Here is a 5,000-nt window from a genome sequence, read left to right as displayed (position 1 = left end):
TACTGATATCTCTTGTTGTGACATAATAATAATAATAATATTATAGTGTTGCATCGATGACCCGATAACTGCTTGGATGTAAGACATCAGTCATTTTTCGGGACACCGGTAACATTATTGATCGAACGAAATAAGATTCAATAGTCTTGATGTCACGTCCGCCCAGCAACGAGCAGCTTGGTTATAAACGAAGAAAATCGGTACTTTTTATTTTTCAAGCTGGCTAGAACTTTCTCACATGTCATGTGATCCGAATGTATAAAAGTGAAAACATGACCAGATTTATAATGTTTTTTTGTTTTTATCCTCTGGATACGCTTTTATGCTCGTCGGAGGAATATTTCATAAGGGCGTCCGCCATTGTTCCGATAGTTTAGAGCCAGTTACTAAGTAACCATGCGTCAATACGAGGGAAGTGACGTTACGACTGTTGAAGCGTATTACCCGCAAGTTCTGGTTGGCATAAATAAATAACAATGGGTAAAATGTACCGGAAATTCAAAACTAGGTCAGAGAACAGTTTTATGTCGCTATGCATGATATCTCCGTGCTGGAAATCGATATAAAATTATAATGGCTTTCTGGCCATCCCAGATTGGAGAGTTTTTGACAAGATCGGGGTCATTTTAATCATATTATGAAGGGTGACGAGTTTTCTGGCCTAAATTATAAATACGTGTTTTTGTTTGTGTGTTTGTTTGTTTTTGTTCATTTTTTTTAAACTGATTCTTTTTTGTTTTGTTTTGTTTTCTATTATTTTCTTTCTTGTAATTGTGTGTGTGTGTGTGTGTGTGTGTGTGTGTGTGTGTGTGTATGCGCGCGCGTGCGTGTGATCAGTGAGGTATATAGATAGATAAACGAGAAGGTTGATGGGAAATGTGTAAGGTAATGAAATAATAACTATGAATTTATATAGAGCATTTACACAGATTTATCATACTCAATTCGCTTCACAATTTTTCATTCGCCACCCCCCCCCCCTCCCCCTCTCCTCCAGCAGGCCAGAAAATGGAACCAGCTTTCCATCTCATACAGTAGCCGTCGACTGTTCGGTACTAGTAGTTGGTACAAGTACTTCATCATCATCATCATCATCATTATTATCATTAAATTTCTTCTTTCTCCCCAACCCTTCTGTATTATATAGATATATATTCTATCTCTGAATCTATAATCCCGTCGTACAAGCACACACACCCACACACACACACACACAGACACACACACACACACACACACACAAACCTGTCAGAGAGAGAGAGAGAGAGAGAGAGAGAGAGAGAGAGAGAGAGAGAGAGAGAGACAGAGAGAGAGAGAGAGAGAGAGGAAAAGAGAAAAATAAGGGGTGGGGTGAGTATTAAAAGTGATGTACATATTAATGTTTTTATTTGGGGTTTGTTTTGTTTTGTTTTGGTTATTGACTGAAGACGAGTTTGGTATTATGTTGTTTTCATAAAGTGCCATCCACGGCTTCAAGCAAGTAAGTAAGTATTCACTTGTCCCTCGATTGTGGCTATGTGGTCTTGTGGTAAGCCTTCGGATCGGAAGGTCCTGAGTTCGAGTCCCGTTCTGAGCAACGAGTTGAGCCCTAGGAGAAGGGCTGTTAACTCACATTCTCTCGCCGTTCTCGGGTATAAAATGAGTGTACCTGGCCGTAAATAGCATCGTATCTGTTGAAAATAAAATTTGTAATATCGCCTAACAGGCGTCACCTTCATGTCTCGTCCTACATGTTAAGTCAGTGTTGCTGTTGGATAGGGACCCCTTTTAAATGCTTTGAATACGTTGAGAGGATATTGCGCTGTACGAAATCTCAAGTTTTTCTGGGGGTTTTTGTGGGGTTTTATTTATTTTTTTATTTTTTTTTTTTATTTTTTTTTTTGTTGTTTCAATTACTTGTAATGAGTGAGCCCAAGGTCCCCCCCCCCCCCCCCCCCCCCCCCGTGAATTTAGACATCACCTTTTAGTCTTGGAAGATCATCGTCATCTAGTAACCAGAGTTAACAATGATGAGAGAATATTGCGCTATATAAAACCTAAATTTTTTATGGGGGTTTTTGGGTTTTTTTTTTTTTTTTTTTTTTTTGTTGTTGTTGTTGTTTGTTTTTTGTTTTTTTTTAAGGTATGAGACCAAGGTGAATTTAATTTACACAAAACTGTTTAATCATGGAACATCATCATCATCTTGTAACCAGAGCTTTTATTAGGATATCATTTTAGCACCCTGGTGTAAAACCGGCCAAGGTTGTGCGTTTGTGGGGGGTGGAAGGGGGGGGGGGGGGGGGGGGGGGGGGGTGCGGGGGGGGGGGTGAAGAACCTCGTCAAAACTAGCCAGCCAGATGCTTGTTTGGGTTGCTTGCTCAACAACCTTTGTCTGCCTTTATTAGAAAATAACTCGGTATAGACCATAGAGAATACAGGACCTCCTAGTCTGTGGTATAGACTAGATAATATTATATTATTATGTCTATTGCTGAATTTACAGGTTCCTATAATGTATATATTTATGTTATTGGATTTTCAGCCCGGGGGCCGCCGACCTTGGGAGGGCTTTTCTCTGAAGTTACGAAATATTCAATATCGGTCAAAAACTGTGTTATAACACCCCGGTGGTTCGTATGGTTTCCTACAAAAATGATCGTTATAGTAAATGGACAAAGACAACTCTTATCAAAGCGCTTAGAGCCTGTGACAACGAAGTAAAGCGCTATATAAATGCCATTTATTATTATCATCATCATCATCATCATCATCATCATTATTATTATTATTATTATTATTAGTATTATGTATTATTATTATTATTATTATTATTATTATATATTAGTATTATTAGTATTATTATTATTATTATTATTATTATTATTATTATTATTATTATTATTATTATTATTATTACTATTAGTATTATATTATTATTATTATTTTATTATTATTATTATTATTATTATTATTATTATTATTATTATTATTATTATTAGTATTATCATTATCATTATCATTATCATATTATTATTATTATTATTATTATTATTATTAGTATTATTATTGTTATTAGTATTATTATTATTATTATTATTATTATTATTATTATTAGTATTATTATTATTAGTATTAGTATTATTATTAAACTCTACTGTAGAGTCATCCTTGTAAATAGATATCAAAATATCAAAATATAAGACAGAATCTTAAAGGAAAACGAGATTAGCAGCCGATTTCAGTTTTATTCAAAGTGTCCCTAAAATGTTTTTAAAATCCCATTGCTGCGTATTACTCCCCTTTGTTTGCATTATATTAAATGACGTAACAAGTTCATTACAAGTTCAGTTCAATGCAGGGCCACGGAAAAGTTCTTTAAAAGGTGAAGGTCAGGATTAATTAATTTTTTTGATAGGATATTATTATGACTAGATAATGACTGTCGATAATAAAATTACGTCACAAGCGGTCGTTAATGAATGCCTTTTTAGCGTGACCGATTTATTCCTATTAGAGACTAAGTACAGAAGAGGTGTTAAAATGTGCATTATCACATCAACGTGGTACTAAGCTGCTAGAAGTTGTGGATCGGGATGGGGGGGGGGGGGGGGGGGGGGGGTTATTGTTTTCCATCTTTTGACGTCAAAGCCATTATTTTATTCAGTCAAGTGTGACAATGCATAAATATATTATTATGTAAAAGTAACATCCGAGCTAAGACTAACAAAACAAGCGATAATGATATTTTGCAATTTGTCTTCTCAAAAACAACACAGCATGTCGTGTTATGTTGGGGGTTGTTTTGTTTGGTTTTTAAAGATTTTGCGGCGCTTGCAACACATCTAAGCGGCGTGTACATATATACAGGTCTGACAGCCGAACGCATTTACTATGGGCATAGTTAAAATTGTTGCAATGTGCAATATTTTGCGTAATTGTTTTTTGTTTTTTGTTTAAATTGAGATTTCTATGACAACAATGAGCACCTGGATGAAGTGGTTTATCAGACCTGAAATTAAGTCAACGTCGCGTTTAGGTCATATCAGTGCCAGTGAAAAGAAAGAAAAATGGATAGTCAAAAAATTCCAAGCACCCCAGGAAAAGCAAAACAAAGAGGAATTGGTTCAAATAGGGAACCAGATGTATATAGATTCCAAGACCATTTCACCAGTGTTCGTAGTTTGAGATCACCTAAAGTTTCACCCTGACACAACAACAGGATCCCACTAAGAGTAACACCCTCAACTGCTTACATTTTACATTCAAAATAACAAATTATAACAATACATAAAGAGGAATATGATTTACAAGGGGAAAAAAATATCATCTCCCAAAATTAACTATACATTTGACTGTTTCACTTACAGCCAAGGACTCCGACAAGGGAAAGGACAAAACCAAGTAATCTCATTCCAAGACAAAGACACAAAAAGCAAACTGGAAAACAGATACAGGGGGGTTGAAGACACAGTAAAGGACCTCCCTGTCCACTATGGGAGGTCAAGAACTCCACCCAGAAGACGGGGTTGACCAAGTGCCCAAAAATCATTTTAATGTCTGAATAACAGATTCTTAAACGCTTGGCATTTTAAAAAATTCCGGACGTGTTCCTAATCGTTGCACGAACTTGCGAGTGCGCTTTTGGGAGCAAAGTTCGAATTCCAATACGCAAGTGTGTCACAAAAGTATTTCAATTAACCCCTCAATCCGACGTTCACTTATTTGCAGGTCTGATAACCCAATTCATTATGGACTCATCCGTGTAATGAAAATCTCAACAACAACAAAAATGACGCAAATATTGTCAATAACAACGATGTTAAACTAGGCCCATAATGAAATGGAGTTTGGATGTCAGACCTGCATATATGTACACGTCGCCTCAATTCACTCCCTTTTTACAGAGCACAGAGGCTAACTGGTCAACTCACTGGTATTTTAAGAGGAATAAAGAAGAAAGGGAGAGTTGTCTTTACTTGCTTCAATGATTTTGTGGGACGGATCAAAATTACAACCTT

General features: G+C 36.1%; 2 protein-coding genes across 7 annotated transcripts in view; both read right to left on the bottom strand.

Moving 5' to 3' along the window:
- The window catches only part of LOC144956203 (stimulated by retinoic acid gene 6 protein-like), a 744,310-nt gene that overhangs the window by 486,817 nt on the left and 252,493 nt on the right, over nucleotides 1-5,000 (bottom strand). The gene's annotated exons all lie outside the window — the stretch shown is intronic.
- LOC144956191 (uncharacterized) overlaps nucleotides 1-5,000 on the bottom strand; it is an 87,080-nt gene that overhangs the window by 25,128 nt on the left and 56,952 nt on the right. The window lies entirely within an intron of this gene.

The sequence above is a fragment of the Berghia stephanieae genome, chromosome 10 (genome assembly GCF_034508935.2).
Source record: "Berghia stephanieae isolate SIO BIC M18660-M18661 chromosome 10, UCSD_Bste_1.3, whole genome shotgun sequence".
Taxonomy (NCBI): domain Eukaryota; kingdom Metazoa; phylum Mollusca; class Gastropoda; order Nudibranchia; family Aeolidiidae; genus Berghia; species Berghia stephanieae.
This window is presented reverse-complemented; position numbering and strand designations above follow the sequence as displayed.